This window comes from Mytilus trossulus, chromosome 6 (assembly GCF_036588685.1).
Source record: "Mytilus trossulus isolate FHL-02 chromosome 6, PNRI_Mtr1.1.1.hap1, whole genome shotgun sequence".
Lineage (NCBI taxonomy): Eukaryota > Metazoa > Mollusca > Bivalvia > Mytilida > Mytilidae > Mytilus > Mytilus trossulus.
This window is the reverse complement of record NC_086378.1, coordinates 20,037,041-20,057,016: the sequence shown is the minus strand read 5'-3', so window position 1 is coordinate 20,057,016 and position 19,976 is coordinate 20,037,041. Positions and strand designations below refer to the sequence as shown.

Below are 19,976 nucleotides of genomic sequence, written 5' to 3'. Positions count from 1 at the left end.
ACCCTAGCAACTAGAGTGAAATTTAGAAAGACCCAAATTCAAAGAAAATGGGGGGGGGGGGGTAAAAGTATTAAAAAATTGCCACCACCTCTTCTTATACACGAAATACAATAAACAGCGTTGGTATGGCAATACTATAATATTAGTATAGTTAATTTCATAAAGTTTGATACAAATATGTTTTCTCTAATCTACAATGAAATAATATCTGTACAAAACTTTATGTTAACATATGGTTATTTTTCTACAAGTGGGTCCGTTATACCCAACCCTGCTTTCCTGCAATTATTAGTCTCCAAAGTTTTTTTTTTATCATTTCTTCTTCTTCTTCTTCTTCTTCCCACTACGAGTCGAACTCTGTAGTAAAGTGTAATTGACTCGGGCGCATCTCAAACAGACAGGAGGCCACTCTTCTGGCCAAAAGTAAAAGTCCAGGAAATAAACTGGACGGTGTTTACAATAAAATATGATATTAATTACATCTATGTACACTGGTTATCCTGCTGTCTATTTCAGATGTGGCTGGGTCCAGGGGATGGTATTCACTCTGGCCCTGAAGTCCTCTAGAGATCCAGACTCCACTACAGATTCGGGGAGTTTATTCCATTCTCTAGTTGTTCTTGGGAAGAATGAGTGGTAGTATACATCCCTCTTCACTCTAGTTTTTCTAAATTTATGGTTGCCCCTGGTCCTACTGTCCCCTGTTGTGTAGTATTTGGCTGGATGAATGGCAATCATCTCGTGTTGAGTCTTGTAACACAGCACCAGACACTGTTTCCATCGTCTGTGTTGCAGTGATTCCCACTGAAGTTGGTCCAGTAGCTTAGTTACACATCCATGAGAGATTTTTTTTACTTAACGAGTAGCTAGTCTATCTGCTATCAATATCTATGTAGCAGCTAGGCTAGCTACACGTTCAATAGTCATAATTAAATCTATGTAACTTAAGGCTGACTGTTTTGTGGCATTTCTTGTTTGTGAGATTAACAAAGTCTCAACGTGTTTTATTTTTAACAAACTGTCCTAGGTGGTCGTCAGTAGCGTACACAACAAAACAGAAATGCATTAAATTCTGTCCTGTGAAGTTGAATAGACTATGCACGGGAAATAGTGCAGCCACGCATATTAGAAGCATTTTATGCACACAAGCGCCTTGAAATGTCATGCCGTGCATATACTCACATTGCACAAGGTATGTTCAATTTGCACCTTATGTATGTCATATTGTCCTTGGTCTTATGAAAATATTACTAGAGATAAAACCGTGGTGTCTTGTATATGTAATATATGGTCCATGGTCTTATGAAAATATTACTAGAGCTAAGACCATGGCGTCTTGTGTATGTCATATGGGGTCCCTGGTCTTATGAAATTATTACTAGAGATAAGACCGTGGTGTCTTGTGTATGTTATATAGGGTCCCTGGTCTTTGAAAATATTACTAGAGATAAGACCATGGTGTCTTGTGTATGACATATAAGGTCCCTGGTCTTTGAAAATATTACTAGAGATAAGACCATGGGGTCTTGTGTATGTCATATGGGGTCCATGGTCTTTGAAAATATTACTAGAGATACGACCTTGGTGTCTTGTGTATGTCATATGGGGTCCATGGTCTTTGAAAATATTACTAGAGATACGACATTGGTGTCTTGTGTATGTCATATGGGGTCCCTGGTCTTATGAAAATATTACTAGAGATAAGACCATGGGGTCTTGTGTATGTCATATTGGGTCCCTGGTCTTATGAAAATATTACTAGAGATAAGACCATGGGGTCTTGTGTATGTCATATTGGGTCCCTGGTCTTATGAAAATATTACTAGAGATAAGACCATGGCGTCTTGTGTATGTCATATGGGGTCCCTGGTCTTATGAAAATATTACTAGAGATAAGACCATGGGGTCTTGTGTATGTCATATTGGGTCCCTGGTCTTATGAAAATATTACTAGAGATAAGACCATGGTGTCTTGTGTATGTCATATGGGGTCCTTGGTCTTTGTAAATATTACTAGAGATACGACCTTGGTGTCTTGTGTATGTCATATGGGGTCCCTGGTCTTATGAAATTATTACTAGAGATAAGACCATGGGGTCTTGTGTATGTCATATTGGGTCCCTGGTCTTATGAAAATATTACTAGAGATAAGACCATGGTGTCTTGTGTATGTCATATGGGGTCCTTGGTCTTTGTAAATATTACTAGAGATAAGACCATGGCGTCTTGTGTATGTCATATGGGGTGCCTGTTCTTATGAAAATATTACTTAGGATAAGACCATGGGGTCTTGTGTATGTCATATAGGGTCCCTGGTCTTTGAAAATATTACTAGAGATACACCTTGGTTTGTTGTACGTTGCACCTTTTAGAAAAGGATTTTCAATTGTGTCCATGTCTCTGGTGATAACAATGTGTTCTTAGAGATGAAATGTGTTCTTAGAGATGAAATGACCCGCTCGGTTTATATCCTGTTACTTATTCGTTCCTTAATCGCTTTTAATACGCGTGATTTACGTTGCACCTTGAAATAAATCGTTTTTTAATTGTGTTCATGTCACTGGTGGTAATTATGTGTTCTCTGAGTTGAAAAAACCCTATTAGCGCCTATGTACCCGTTTCACCGCTACACTGATATCCTGTTAATTATTCGTTCCTTATTCGCTTATAAAACGTGTGTTATGCGTTTCGCTTTAACAAAAGAAATATTTTTGTGTCTCTGGTTGTAATTGTCGGTTCTAAAAGGTGAAATAACCCTAATAGAACATATCTTCCCGTTTCAGCGCTCGACTCAGTGATACCCTGTTACTTATTCGACCCTTATTCGCTTTTAAAACGTGTGTTATGCTTTGCACTTTAAAAAAAGAAATGATTTTGTGTCTCTGGTGGTAACTGTCGGTTCTTAGAGGTGAAATAACCCTAAAAGAACATATGTACCCGTTTCAGCGCTCGACTGGTACCCTGTTACTTATTCGTTCCTTATTCGCTTTTAAAATGTGTGTTATGCGTTACACTTTAAAAAAGAAATAGTTTTGTGTCTCTGGTGGTAACAGTGTTGGTTCTTAGAGGTGAAATTACCCTAATAGAATATATGTACCCGTTTCAGCGCTAAAGTGATACCCTGTTACTTATTCGTTCCTTATTCGCTTTTAATGCGCAGGGTATACGTTCTTATAATACGTTTGTTGTACGTTGCACCTTTTAGAAAAGGATTTTCAATTGTGTTCATGTCTCTGGTGGTAACAATGTGTTCTTAGAGATGAAATGACCCTATTTGCGCGCATGTACCCGTTCCAGAGCTCGGTTAATACCCTGTTACCTATTCGTTACCTATTCGCTTTTTTACGTTTGTTGTACGTTGCACCTTTTAGAAAAGGATTTTCAATTGTGTTCATATCTCTGGTGGTAATAATGTGTTCTTATAGATGAAATATCCTTATTAGCGCGTATGTTCCCGTTCCAGCGCTCGGATAATACCCGGTTACTTATTCGTTCCTTATTCGCTTTTAATGCGCAGGGTATACGTTGCACTTTAAAATAAATCGTTTTTTAATTGTGTTCATGTCTCTGGTGGTAACAATGTGTTCTTAGAGATGAAATTACCCTATTAGAGCGCATGTACCCGTTCCAGCACTCGGTAAATACCCTGTTACCTATTTGTTACCTATTCACTTATAATACGTTTGTTGTACGTTGCACCTCTTAGAAAAGGACTTTCAATTAAGTTCATATCTCTGGTGGTAATAATGTTTTCTTATAGATGAAATACCCCTATTAGCGCTATTATTTTTATTGAATATTGCGGTGGACACGTTGCTTGTTTATGTGTTCTGTGTCATTTTGGTCTCTTGTGGAGAGTTGTCTCTTAAGCAATCATACCACATCTTCACATTTTTATATGTCTTATTATGTATATTTTATGTATATGTTCCGGACCATATGAGTATTTGGACCATACGCGTATGGTCATGACCATATGGGTATATACTGATATGGTCCGACCGTACGCCGACCCAGCTGGCTACTGATCTTTATAAGTTAATCTCTACCTCTGAGATCATCATCTTCCCAATCACTGGATGTATAACCCACATCAATGGTTTAATAGCTTTAGATTTTCAGTAAGAAATAAATTTAAAGATACCTTTGTGCCCTGTAACATAATTTTCAACTTCAAAAATTAAAAAACTAATGCTAAACAGCCTATACAAGTCCTTGTTCTATTAAAGTGTATCAATCCCAATCCCAATCAATTCTATATTCATATGTTATTGAGGTCAAAGGGCCCCGTTGAAACCTGAGGTAGATGTGTTGAAATTCATTGTAGGTAACTAACAATATTTCAACGGGAACAGACCTCACCTTTCTTGGCTTCAGTGCATAGAGTATACATTAAACTATTTAACAAACATCGGTGTTTTTTTATGTATGATATTACAACATGTATAATTAAGATTTGGTGATCAGGAAGCTTGATAAATAGCAAGTACTCTTGACCTGAAATAAGACGAATGTGTTGTTTAAAATAAATAATGACAGTTAACTTCTGATTTAAAAATACGCTGTTTGTGTAAAAGAATTTCAAGGCCGACAACCCAATGTGAAAAACTGTATTTGATGTACATGTCGTGTTTGATTGGTCATTCATTCGTCTTAGTGCAATTCGGACAAAATGAGCCCCGAATGTAATTTTGAATAAAGACTTTTGCCTAATTGATGAACCAATCATTGTATTAAATGTGTTAAAGTTCTTTAATTTCCAAAGTAGAAAGTTATTCAAAGACGAATCTGACCTCTCTCAGTATTAAATAACTAATGTTTACAATAAAAGTGACATCACCTCCTCATTCTGCAATTCATAAACAAAAATCCCTACAGTTTGCCTAGACCCAAAGACCCAGGTGGGTAAAGTTATGAAACATTTAAAATTGAGGTCCAAAGTTGGGGTAGGGTGACCCTAGCAACTAGAGTGAAATTTAGAAAGACCCAAATTCAAAGAAAATGGGGGGGGGGGGGGTAAAAGTATTAAAAAATTGCCACCACCTCTTCTTATACACGAAATACAATAAACAGCGTTGGTATGGCAATACTATAATATTAGTATAGTTAATTTCATAAAGTTTGATACAAATATGTTTTCTCTAATCTACAATGAAATAATATCTGTACAAAACTTTATGTTAACATATGGTTATTTTTCTACAAGTGGGTCCGTTATACCCAACCCTGCTTTCCTGCAATTATTAGTCTCCAAAGTTTTTTTTTTATCATTTCTTCTTCTTCTTCTTCTTCTTCCCACTACGAGTCGAACTCTGTAGTAAAGTGTAATTGACTCGGGCGCATCTCAAACAGACAGGAGGCCACTCTTCTGGCCAAAAGTAAAAGTCCAGGAAATAAACTGGACGGTGTTTACAATAAAATATGATATTAATTACATCTATGTACACTGGTTATCCTGCTGTCTATTTCAGATGTGGCTGGGTCCAGGGGATGGTATTCACTCTGGCCCTGAAGTCCTCTAGAGATCCAGACTCCACTACAGATTCGGGGAGTTTATTCCATTCTCTAGTTGTTCTTGGGAAGAATGAGTGGTAGTATACATCCCTCTTCACTCTAGTTTTTCTAAATTTATGGTTGCCCCTGGTCCTACTGTCCCCTGTTGTGTAGTATTTGGCTGGATGAATGGCAATCATCTCGTGTTGAGTCTTGTAACACAGCACCAGACACTGTTTCCATCGTCTGTGTTGCAGTGATTCCCACTGAAGTTGGTCCAGTAGCTTAGTTACACATCCATGAGAGATTTTTTTTACTTAACGAGTAGCTAGTCTATCTGCTATCAATATCTATGTAGCAGCTAGGCTAGCTACACGTTCAATAGTCATAATTAAATCTATGTAACTTAAGGCTGACTGTTTTGTGGCATTTCTTGTTTGTGAGATTAACAAAGTCTCAACGTGTTTTATTTTTAACAAACTGTCCTAGGTGGTCGTCAGTAGCGTACACAACAAAACAGAAATGCATTAAATTCTGTCCTGTGAAGTTGAATAGACTATGCACGGGAAATAGTGCAGCCACGCATATTAGAAGCATTTTATGCACACAAGCGCCTTGAAATGTCATGCCGTGCATATACTCACATTGCACAAGGTATGTTCAATTTGCACCTTATGTATGTCATATTGTCCTTGGTCTTATGAAAATATTACTAGAGATAAAACCGTGGTGTCTTGTATATGTAATATATGGTCCATGGTCTTATGAAAATATTACTAGAGCTAAGACCATGGCGTCTTGTGTATGTCATATGGGGTCCCTGGTCTTATGAAATTATTACTAGAGATAAGACCGTGGTGTCTTGTGTATGTTATATAGGGTCCCTGGTCTTTGAAAATATTACTAGAGATAAGACCATGGTGTCTTGTGTATGACATATAAGGTCCCTGGTCTTTGAAAATATTACTAGAGATAAGACCATGGGGTCTTGTGTATGTCATATGGGGTCCATGGTCTTTGAAAATATTACTAGAGATACGACCTTGGTGTCTTGTGTATGTCATATGGGGTCCATGGTCTTTGAAAATATTACTAGAGATACGACATTGGTGTCTTGTGTATGTCATATGGGGTCCCTGGTCTTATGAAAATATTACTAGAGATAAGACCATGGGGTCTTGTGTATGTCATATTGGGTCCCTGGTCTTATGAAAATATTACTAGAGATAAGACCATGGGGTCTTGTGTATGTCATATTGGGTCCCTGGTCTTATGAAAATATTACTAGAGATAAGACCATGGCGTCTTGTGTATGTCATATGGGGTCCCTGGTCTTATGAAAATATTACTAGAGATAAGACCATGGGGTCTTGTGTATGTCATATTGGGTCCCTGGTCTTATGAAAATATTACTAGAGATAAGACCATGGTGTCTTGTGTATGTCATATGGGGTCCTTGGTCTTTGTAAATATTACTAGAGATACGACCTTGGTGTCTTGTGTATGTCATATGGGGTCCCTGGTCTTATGAAATTATTACTAGAGATAAGACCATGGGGTCTTGTGTATGTCATATTGGGTCCCTGGTCTTATGAAAATATTACTAGAGATAAGACCATGGTGTCTTGTGTATGTCATATGGGGTCCTTGGTCTTTGTAAATATTACTAGAGATAAGACCATGGCGTCTTGTGTATGTCATATGGGGTGCCTGTTCTTATGAAAATATTACTTAGGATAAGACCATGGGGTCTTGTGTATGTCATATAGGGTCCCTGGTCTTTGAAAATATTACTAGAGATACACCTTGGTTTGTTGTACGTTGCACCTTTTAGAAAAGGATTTTCAATTGTGTCCATGTCTCTGGTGATAACAATGTGTTCTTAGAGATGAAATGTGTTCTTAGAGATGAAATGACCCGCTCGGTTTATATCCTGTTACTTATTCGTTCCTTAATCGCTTTTAATACGCGTGATTTACGTTGCACCTTGAAATAAATCGTTTTTTAATTGTGTTCATGTCACTGGTGGTAATTATGTGTTCTCTGAGTTGAAAAAACCCTATTAGCGCCTATGTACCCGTTTCACCGCTACACTGATATCCTGTTAATTATTCGTTCCTTATTCGCTTATAAAACGTGTGTTATGCGTTTCGCTTTAACAAAAGAAATATTTTTGTGTCTCTGGTTGTAATTGTCGGTTCTAAAAGGTGAAATAACCCTAATAGAACATATCTTCCCGTTTCAGCGCTCGACTCAGTGATACCCTGTTACTTATTCGACCCTTATTCGCTTTTAAAACGTGTGTTATGCTTTGCACTTTAAAAAAAGAAATGATTTTGTGTCTCTGGTGGTAACTGTCGGTTCTTAGAGGTGAAATAACCCTAAAAGAACATATGTACCCGTTTCAGCGCTCGACTGGTACCCTGTTACTTATTCGTTCCTTATTCGCTTTTAAAATGTGTGTTATGCGTTACACTTTAAAAAAGAAATAGTTTTGTGTCTCTGGTGGTAACAGTGTTGGTTCTTAGAGGTGAAATTACCCTAATAGAATATATGTACCCGTTTCAGCGCTAAAGTGATACCCTGTTACTTATTCGTTCCTTATTCGCTTTTAATGCGCAGGGTATACGTTCTTATAATACGTTTGTTGTACGTTGCACCTTTTAGAAAAGGATTTTCAATTGTGTTCATGTCTCTGGTGGTAACAATGTGTTCTTAGAGATGAAATGACCCTATTTGCGCGCATGTACCCGTTCCAGAGCTCGGTTAATACCCTGTTACCTATTCGTTACCTATTCGCTTTTTTACGTTTGTTGTACGTTGCACCTTTTAGAAAAGGATTTTCAATTGTGTTCATATCTCTGGTGGTAATAATGTGTTCTTATAGATGAAATATCCTTATTAGCGCGTATGTTCCCGTTCCAGCGCTCGGATAATACCCGGTTACTTATTCGTTCCTTATTCGCTTTTAATGCGCAGGGTATACGTTGCACTTTAAAATAAATCGTTTTTTAATTGTGTTCATGTCTCTGGTGGTAACAATGTGTTCTTAGAGATGAAATTACCCTATTAGAGCGCATGTACCCGTTCCAGCACTCGGTAAATACCCTGTTACCTATTTGTTACCTATTCACTTATAATACGTTTGTTGTACGTTGCACCTCTTAGAAAAGGACTTTCAATTAAGTTCATATCTCTGGTGGTAATAATGTTTTCTTATAGATGAAATACCCCTATTAGCGCTATTATTTTTATTGAATATTGCGGTGGACACGTTGCTTGTTTATGTGTTCTGTGTCATTTTGGTCTCTTGTGGAGAGTTGTCTCTTAAGCAATCATACCACATCTTCACATTTTTATATGTCTTATTATGTATATTTTATGTATATGTTCCGGACCATATGAGTATTTGGACCATACGCGTATGGTCATGACCATATGGGTATATACTGATATGGTCCGACCGTACGCCGACCCAGCTGGCTACTGATCTTTATAAGTTAATCTCTACCTCTGAGATCATCATCTTCCCAATCACTGGATGTATAACCCACATCAATGGTTTAATAGCTTTAGATTTTCAGTAAGAAATAAATTTAAAGATACCTTTGTGCCCTGTAACATAATTTTCAACTTCAAAAATTAAAAAACTAATGCTAAACAGCCTATACAAGTCCTTGTTCTATTAAAGTGTATCAATCCCAATCCCAATCAATTCTATATTCATATGTTATTGAGGTCAAAGGGCCCCGTTGAAACCTGAGGTAGATGTGTTGAAATTCATTGTAGGTAACTAACAATATTTCAACGGGAACAGACCTCACCTTTCTTGGCTTCAGTGCATAGAGTATACATTAAACTATTTAACAAACATCGGTGTTTTTTTATGTATGATATTACAACATGTATAATTAAGATTTGGTGATCAGGAAGCTTGATAAATAGCAAGTACTCTTGACCTGAAATAAGACGAATGTGTTGTTTAAAATAAATAATGACAGTTAACTTCTGATTTAAAAATACGCTGTTTGTGTAAAAGAATTTCAAGGCCGACAACCCAATGTGAAAAACTGTATTTGATGTACATGTCGTGTTTGATTGGTCATTCATTCGTCTTAGTGCAATTCGGACAAAATGAGCCCCGAATGTAATTTTGAATAAAGACTTTTGCCTAATTGATGAACCAATCATTGTATTAAATGTGTTAAAGTTCTTTAATTTCCAAAGTAGAAAGTTATTCAAAGACGAATCTGACCTCTCTCAGTATTAAATAACTAATGTTTACAATAAAAGTGACATCACCTCCTCATTCTGCAATTCATAAACAAAAATCCCTACAGTTTGCCTAGACCCAAAGACCCAGGTGGGTAAAGTTATGAAACATTTAAAATTGAGGTCCAAAGTTGGGGTAGGGTGACCCTAGCAACTAGAGTGAAATTTAGAAAGACCCAAATTCAAAGAAAATGGGGGGGGGGGTAAAAGTATTAAAAAATTGCCACCACCTCTTCTTATACACGAAATACAATAAACAGCGTTGGTATGACAATACTATAATATTAGTATAGTTAATTTCATAAAGTTTGATACAAATATGTTTTCTCTAATCTACAATGAAATAATATCTGTACAAAACTTTATGTTAACATATGGTTATTTTTCTACAAGTGGGTCCGTTATACCCAACCCTGCTTTCCTGCAATTATTAGTCTCCAAAGTTTTTTTTTTATCATTTCTTCTTCTTCTTCTTCTTCTTCCCACTACGAGTCGAACTCTGTAGTAAAGTGTAATTGACTCGGGCGCATCTCAAACAGACAGGAGGCCACTCTTCTGGCCAAAAGTAAAAGTCCAGGAAATAAACTGGACGGTGTTTACAATAAAATATGATATTAATTACATCTATGTACACTGGTTATCCTGCTGTCTATTTCAGATGTGGCTGGGTCCAGGGGATGGTATTCACTCTGGCCCTGAAGTCCTCTAGAGATCCAGACTCCACTACAGATTCGGGGAGTTTATTCCATTCTCTAGTTGTTCTTGGGAAGAATGAGTGGTAGTATACATCCCTCTTCACTCTAGTTTTTCTAAATTTATGGTTGCCCCTGGTCCTACTGTCCCCTGTTGTGTAGTATTTGGCTGGATGAATGGCAATCATCTCGTGTTGAGTCTTGTAACACAGCACCAGACACTGTTTCCATCGTCTGTGTTGCAGTGATTCCCACTGAAGTTGGTCCAGTAGCTTAGTTACACATCCATGAGAGATTTTTTTTACTTAACGAGTAGCTAGTCTATCTGCTATCAATATCTATGTAGCAGCTAGGCTAGCTACACGTTCAATAGTCATAATTAAATCTATGTAACTTAAGGCTGACTGTTTTGTGGCATTTCTTGTTTGTGAGATTAACAAAGTCTCAACGTGTTTTATTTTTAACAAACTGTCCTAGGTGGTCGTCAGTAGCGTACACAACAAAACAGAAATGCATTAAATTCTGTCCTGTGAAGTTGAATAGACTATGCACGGGAAATAGTGCAGCCACGCATATTAGAAGCATTTTATGCACACAAGCGCCTTGAAATGTCATGCCGTGCATATACTCACATTGCACAAGGTATGTTCAATTTGCACCTTATGTATGTCATATTGTCCTTGGTCTTATGAAAATATTACTAGAGATAAAACCGTGGTGTCTTGTATATGTAATATATGGTCCATGGTCTTATGAAAATATTACTAGAGCTAAGACCATGGCGTCTTGTGTATGTCATATGGGGTCCCTGGTCTTATGAAATTATTACTAGAGATAAGACCGTGGTGTCTTGTGTATGTTATATAGGGTCCCTGGTCTTTGAAAATATTACTAGAGATAAGACCATGGTGTCTTGTGTATGACATATAAGGTCCCTGGTCTTTGAAAATATTACTAGAGATAAGACCATGGGGTCTTGTGTATGTCATATGGGGTCCATGGTCTTTGAAAATATTACTAGAGATACGACCTTGGTGTCTTGTGTATGTCATATGGGGTCCATGGTCTTTGAAAATATTACTAGAGATACGACATTGGTGTCTTGTGTATGTCATATGGGGTCCCTGGTCTTATGAAAATATTACTAGAGATAAGACCATGGGGTCTTGTGTATGTCATATTGGGTCCCTGGTCTTATGAAAATATTACTAGAGATAAGACCATGGGGTCTTGTGTATGTCATATTGGGTCCCTGGTCTTATGAAAATATTACTAGAGATAAGACCATGGCGTCTTGTGTATGTCATATGGGGTCCCTGGTCTTATGAAAATATTACTAGAGATAAGACCATGGGGTCTTGTGTATGTCATATTGGGTCCCTGGTCTTATGAAAATATTACTAGAGATAAGACCATGGTGTCTTGTGTATGTCATATGGGGTCCTTGGTCTTTGTAAATATTACTAGAGATACGACCTTGGTGTCTTGTGTATGTCATATGGGGTCCCTGGTCTTATGAAATTATTACTAGAGATAAGACCATGGGGTCTTGTGTATGTCATATTGGGTCCCTGGTCTTATGAAAATATTACTAGAGATAAGACCATGGTGTCTTGTGTATGTCATATGGGGTCCTTGGTCTTTGTAAATATTACTAGAGATAAGACCATGGCGTCTTGTGTATGTCATATGGGGTGCCTGTTCTTATGAAAATATTACTTAGGATAAGACCATGGGGTCTTGTGTATGTCATATAGGGTCCCTGGTCTTTGAAAATATTACTAGAGATACACCTTGGTTTGTTGTACGTTGCACCTTTTAGAAAAGGATTTTCAATTGTGTCCATGTCTCTGGTGATAACAATGTGTTCTTAGAGATGAAATGTGTTCTTAGAGATGAAATGACCCGCTCGGTTTATATCCTGTTACTTATTCGTTCCTTAATCGCTTTTAATACGCGTGATTTACGTTGCACCTTGAAATAAATCGTTTTTTAATTGTGTTCATGTCACTGGTGGTAATTATGTGTTCTCTGAGTTGAAAAAACCCTATTAGCGCCTATGTACCCGTTTCACCGCTACACTGATATCCTGTTAATTATTCGTTCCTTATTCGCTTATAAAACGTGTGTTATGCGTTTCGCTTTAACAAAAGAAATATTTTTGTGTCTCTGGTTGTAATTGTCGGTTCTAAAAGGTGAAATAACCCTAATAGAACATATCTTCCCGTTTCAGCGCTCGACTCAGTGATACCCTGTTACTTATTCGACCCTTATTCGCTTTTAAAACGTGTGTTATGCTTTGCACTTTAAAAAAAGAAATGATTTTGTGTCTCTGGTGGTAACTGTCGGTTCTTAGAGGTGAAATAACCCTAAAAGAACATATGTACCCGTTTCAGCGCTCGACTGGTACCCTGTTACTTATTCGTTCCTTATTCGCTTTTAAAATGTGTGTTATGCGTTACACTTTAAAAAAGAAATAGTTTTGTGTCTCTGGTGGTAACAGTGTTGGTTCTTAGAGGTGAAATTACCCTAATAGAATATATGTACCCGTTTCAGCGCTAAAGTGATACCCTGTTACTTATTCGTTCCTTATTCGCTTTTAATGCGCAGGGTATACGTTCTTATAATACGTTTGTTGTACGTTGCACCTTTTAGAAAAGGATTTTCAATTGTGTTCATGTCTCTGGTGGTAACAATGTGTTCTTAGAGATGAAATGACCCTATTTGCGCGCATGTACCCGTTCCAGAGCTCGGTTAATACCCTGTTACCTATTCGTTACCTATTCGCTTTTTTACGTTTGTTGTACGTTGCACCTTTTAGAAAAGGATTTTCAATTGTGTTCATATCTCTGGTGGTAATAATGTGTTCTTATAGATGAAATATCCTTATTAGCGCGTATGTTCCCGTTCCAGCGCTCGGATAATACCCGGTTACTTATTCGTTCCTTATTCGCTTTTAATGCGCAGGGTATACGTTGCACTTTAAAATAAATCGTTTTTTAATTGTGTTCATGTCTCTGGTGGTAACAATGTGTTCTTAGAGATGAAATTACCCTATTAGAGCGCATGTACCCGTTCCAGCACTCGGTAAATACCCTGTTACCTATTTGTTACCTATTCACTTATAATACGTTTGTTGTACGTTGCACCTCTTAGAAAAGGACTTTCAATTAAGTTCATATCTCTGGTGGTAATAATGTTTTCTTATAGATGAAATACCCCTATTAGCGCTATTATTTTTATTGAATATTGCGGTGGACACGTTGCTTGTTTATGTGTTCTGTGTCATTTTGGTCTCTTGTGGAGAGTTGTCTCTTAAGCAATCATACCACATCTTCACATTTTTATATGTCTTATTATGTATATTTTATGTATATGTTCCGGACCATATGAGTATTTGGACCATACGCGTATGGTCATGACCATATGGGTATATACTGATATGGTCCGACCGTACGCGTATGGTCGGGGTAATTAACACTCTGTTACAGTTTACTTTTTTTTAAATACTTCTAAACTCTGCATATGGTATGACCGTTCATTAAAAAGACGCTATCATGTAGGTAATTTTATTATTATATTATAATAAAAAGATAAGCTAAATAAAAATAAGAAGTTTCACATAGTTATTTTACTTAATTGTCAAATTTATAGTAAACACATTTTATACCGATGGTCATTACCGATGGTCATTACCGATTTGTTATTACGAGTAAATGGCAATAGGTCGACTAAAAAATTAAATACCAAAAACTTCTTAATGAACTGTTACATTTATATAAGAAGTCACTGCACTGGAAAGTAACATTCAATTAGTTTATTTAAGTTGTGTTGTGAAGATGGTGTATTGCAGTCATGTTACGATATTTGAGATGTAGAGCTTCTTAAAAACACCGTAGACATCGGAATGGCCAAAGAGCTCGGTATCACTGTATGCAACTGCAAGAAAGGCTTGTTTTTCACTCGCAAACAAAATGTGTAAATGAAAACGATCGTGCACAAATTTCTTGCAAATGCAAAAAAGCTATGATACCATGTGGAAGTGAATGTCAACCAAGCCTACATGCACGAATGTAACTAGCGATGAAAACTAACTATGTCATCAATATTCAATTTTTACGAAGTTTTTGGATTATAAAATTAAAAAATTGTCATGTTTTTAGATAAAGTTTTTGTATTATTGAAACATTATATACCCTTCCGGAGCACCTGAGATCACCCCTAGTTTTTGTTGGGGTTCGTGTTGTTTATTCTTTAGTTTTCTATGTTGTGTCATGTGTACTATTGTTTTTCTGTTTGTCTTTTTCATTTTTAGCCATGGCGTTGTCAGTTTGTTTTAGATTTATGAGTTTGATTGTCCCTTTGGTGTCTTTCGTCCCTCTTTTATAATGTAATTTGAAAAAAAAATATACCTCATATGGTCCGGCCCGTTAATAACCAAATGAGTATTATACTCATATGGTCCGACCATACGCGTATGGTCGGACCATATGAGTATAATACTCATTTGGTTATTAACGGGCCGGACCATATGAGGTATGGTCCGGAATATATATAATGAACGCATTTCTAACCCTTTTGAAACCATAAAGCACATGCATATGTATAAAGAAAATTGCAAAAGATTTATATTTTTTTTATTAGATACTATAATCAATAACAGATAAGAATAACAATACATTAAATCATTCGAAAACTGTTCATCTCAAAATGTTTAAATGTTCAATAAATGTTCAATACTGTTCAATCACACAATTGACCACTGAGCGTTTTTCAGCTCTATTGTTGCTTATCTATTCTCTATATGAGCAATCTCATATTTGATTATTGTTTTTACATATTTTAATTCCAGTGAAATATAATTTAATTAGAGCCGGCTAAATAGCAAATTTGCTATTTTGCCGCTGCCAGTCAAATAGCCACTGCCTTTTTTTTACTATACATTCAATTTTTACTTGAGATCAACAATGTTAATTTTAGAACTGTATTTTCTTCAATTTAAGAACCTTGCTTAACTGCAAAAAAGATATGTTTTAGGAAAACAAAGTTCTCAATCACAACTTCGAAGATATTTATAAATATCTTGATCTTGGACTACTTGGTATTTTTTGCAATTTATTTTAATCTTTATATGATAATGTACTCCAAAGGTTAGTTTTATTTATAGACGAGATTAAAAAATGCAGAAGAATATAAGCTCTCTAAATATAAAAATGCTGTATATTATATTCCCATGAAGCATTTAAAATAAGAAAAGCAAAACCTGAACCTCGTTGGCATTTTGACTGTCCCTCTGGTATCTTTCGTCCCTCTTTTTTAGATATCCATGATTTATCCTTATTCTGTACATGGGATTTGAAAACTGACATGTATTCTTTTAACTTGCGAAAACCAAGAAAATGCTTATTTGGGCCCTTTTTGGCCCCTAATTCCTAAACTGTTGGGACCAAAACTTACAAAAACAATCCAAACCTTTCTTTTATGGTCATAAACCTAGTGTTTAAATTGCATAGATTTCTATTTACTTAAACTAAAGTTATAGTGCGAAAACCAAAAGTATTCGGACGACGACGACGACAACGCCAACCTGATACCAATATACGACCAAAAAATTAAAATTTTTGCGGTCGTATAAAAAAGTTAAAGCACTTTACCCATCTTGGTCGTTGGGTCCAAACAACCTTAGGTAATTCCCTATCATTTGTACTTATTGTTGACAAAGCTGTGCCGTAGGGAATTTTTTATAAATTAAAGGTGGAAGGTGGTAACACTACCCAAACTTTAAACCTTATAAAACCTTACCCACCTTGGTCCCATCATTTGAACTAAGTGTGGACAAAACCTTTCCCGATGGGATTTTTTTTTATGCATTGCAGAATAAAGGAGGTTGTTTCACCCTACCATAACTTTGGAACTCAACTAAAATAGTCCCACCTTTTACCACCTAGGGATTCGGGTCAAAGCAACCTTATGCAATTGGCTATTATTGGTACCGTGTGTGGATAAAAGCTTAGCATAAGGTTGTCTTAAACACATTTCATTTACCTTAAACTTCTCATTTCCTCTTGCTAAACTGCATCTGCTATGCTTCTTTAATATGTACACATGTATGAATTTAAATGAAAATTTAATTCACTTATTTTCATTCTTCTAAATAATCAAAATTTGTATTCATTGAAATGTATACTAAAGTAATTCAACAGTATAACCAAAATCATATATAAAATAGTGTATAATGTTGCAAAGCATGAGCCAATAAAAAACAGTATTGTGCCTGCACAATTTCTACTTTCAGAATGATAAAACAGAAAAAAACTATATTGACAATCCTGTGTATTGTTAGCTTAATTTTGTTGTAAAATTTAATATAGAAAATGTGGAAAAATGATGCAAATTTTACAGATCATAACTATAAAAGAACATTTTTGCTGTAAAATTAGTCAGTTGGCATTTCAACAACCAGGAGTATAGTTTCGTCATTTGATCGAAATAATTTGTTTAATACTCCCGGACAGTTCGCTGATTTGAATTTCATTATTTCTCAAAAGATCACAATTTGAAGTTCGTTCGTCGTCATTTGAACGCATTTTCGTCACAATTGATATAAATTGTCATCAAAAAACTTTGGACATTTCCATTTAAAAAATGACTTGAAATAAGTTCCTGTACTTTACATGATTAAACATATTTATCCTTGTCAACACAAATCACAAAAAAAAAATCACAGACACTGGATTTCTAATAGTATTTCTTTGTCTTTGGTGTCAATGAGGTTGCACAGGTTGAACATTAGAGCAACAAAAACTTTTTTTTTGTTCACTATAGCACTTGTTGTAAAAACATGAGATTGAATAAGATGCATGGTTGTCTTCTTTGAACAATTAAGTCAAGTATAATTCAATATGTGGAAGACGATCTAGATGATTGAGATAATGAAACAACCACTGCCTATTAGTATAAAACACAGTTGTCAGTGAATGCCTCGTACATGAGAGAGACTATGATCATGATGATATGATGGGATGTATACTGTTACAATCATCTAGATTTGGATATTCCTGAAATGAAAAAAAAATATATTTGAAGAAGTATTACAACTTTAGTTATAGCTAAAAATGGCAAAGTTTACTTAAAACTACTAATTAATAAGCAGATTGTCTGATTCATTTGAAAATGTCAGGGCAGACAGATCTTGTCCTGATTAACAATATTACTCCATGTCAGATTTGATGTAAATGCTTTGGTTTCAGAGATATAAGCCAAATCTACATTTTTATTTTTAGCTATGGAGGCCATTTTGGTTATATCTTTTAAACACTTTACTCCAATGATGATTGTGGCCAAGTTTGGTTAAGTTTGGTCCAGTAGTTTCAGAGATTTTTGTAAAAGTTCAGGCTAGGTGAGCTAAAAATAGCCAAATAATTTTGATGAGAGAAACCTGTGTTCAAAACCCATAACAATAAGTTTGTTTCACTTTTTTGTCATAATTCAATAAGATGTATCACCTCAAAGATTAAATGAACCTGTCAAAACGTGGAAGTCGTCAAGTTAAAGTTAAAATAATTTGGAATTTTCTTGTTTCATAAATAATAAAAAAAACAAAAATCTTCCTTTTGGATAACAAATAGTTATCAAAGGTACCAGGATTATAATTAAGTACGCCAGACGCGCGTTTCGTCTACATAACACTCATCAGTGATGCTCATATTAAAATATTTATAAAGCCAAACAAGTACAAAGTTGAATAGCATTGAGGATCCAAAATTCCAAAAAGTTGTGCCAAATACGTCTAAGGTAATCTATGCCTGGGATAAGAAAATCCTTAGTTTTTCAAAAAATTCAAAGTTTTGTAACAGGAAATTTATTAAAATGACCACATTATTGATATTCAAACAGGAATGCATGACAACTGATGAATTCCAGGAAGACAACTATGAGGATCTGTTTGTGAAATGACAATATAATGTTGTCTTTGTCTGTAGACAAAACTTGGATGAGGATACCATACATTTTTTGTTTATAACCGTTGAGTAATTAAATTTCAAGGATAACAAATTTAAGAAATGATGACAAAATAGCATACCACTCATATTGTTAGAAATGTGAAAGATATTTTTTTTTACATATTTGTGGTCTTGAAAGATATTTTTTACTTTTTTTTCCTACCGACCAACCTGACTTTTTAATGTGAAAAATATGTAAACCAGCAAAATTGAAAAACCCTGGCCTAACAGAAAATACATACAAAATTACACTGACATTTGTATAATATAGACATATATTTGAGAACAAGATTTATAAAGTAAATATCAAACTTTAAATGAATTTATAAAAAAAACCATTTTGACTATTTATTTTTTCTGATAATTCCATAATTATAGAATAAATACTTACTTCACTTCTGTTGTCCATAGAGGTCAACATTTTATTAAAATCAATAACAAGGTTATTGAAAGATGGTCGCCCTGATGGATTCTCATGCCAACAGGACTGCATCGTTTTATTAATTATTTCTGAAGCATATGGAGGTCTGCCCATTCTATGACCTTCTTTTAAAAGTTCAAATAATCTTTCCACAGGTACAGATGAATAAGGATTCCCTCCGAGTGTAAATATCTCCCACAACAATACTCCATAGGACCAACTATGAAAAAAAGATTAAAATTGTAAAGAACAAGGATTAATATATTTATGAATAAATTTAAATTACTTAGTGAATCAAAATATGCTTTTATTTCAACCATCTTTGCAATTTATTTTTACTTGAAGCAAGGTCCTACAAAAATCAGTCATCATAAAGTATCTGTAAGGCCTTTTTTGGGGGAAAATATTACTGCTGTAGAACCTGTGATATAAATTCGTTAAGGTGGTACCCAACACTTTAACTCAAATTAATTTGGCTCCTTTAATTTTCTTAAAATGTTGACAAAGTATTTACTTTGACCCTTTGACAAAAATATAAAAATTTCAAAAAGTTTGAACCAACCGTTTGATCAGAAAAAATTACACTGGTTATATAGCAGTTTGACAAACACTTATTTTGATCATTGAGAAGCTTAATACTCCCTTATGAACACAACGTCATTAAAACGTTCTGCTGATTTTACAGAGTTATCTCCCTGTAGTGTTAGGTACCATCTTAAGATGATATACAGGCATACATGTCAAGTGACATGATATTCGCGTGTAATACACGCTTTTTTAACAGTTTACACACGAGGATTTTGTCACTTGCGTGCATTGTACAGTACAATATGAAACAAGTTGAATTAAACTATAGTAGCAGTCTTTTGACCTTTGTTTTCGTAAGACTTAATTTCCAGAACATCTACATCATGTTTCTTATAAATGCTAACACAAATTCTTTATAGAATATGGAATCATTTTACTGTTTGTTCAAATCTTTCAGTATTTTAAGCTATAAAATAAAATCCTCTGTTCAAAACAGTTCTCTTTTTTATGTTTTTATTAATATCCAATAATGGCACTTTTCCCTAGTTAATTAAGATTGGAGTTGAG

The 19,976-nt window shown here is 35.3% G+C and overlaps 1 long non-coding RNA gene across 1 annotated transcript; it reads right to left on the bottom strand.

The window, feature by feature from the left end:
- Positions 1-15,418: 15,418 nt before the first annotated feature.
- On the bottom strand, positions 15,419-19,090 carry LOC134720905 (uncharacterized). Its single transcript, XR_010107813.1, has 2 exons — positions 18,852-19,090; positions 15,419-17,515 (listed from the first exon to the last, which is right to left on the bottom strand). It is a non-coding gene; the product is annotated as an uncharacterized LOC134720905 (long non-coding RNA).
- Positions 19,091-19,976: the final 886 nt, after the last annotated feature.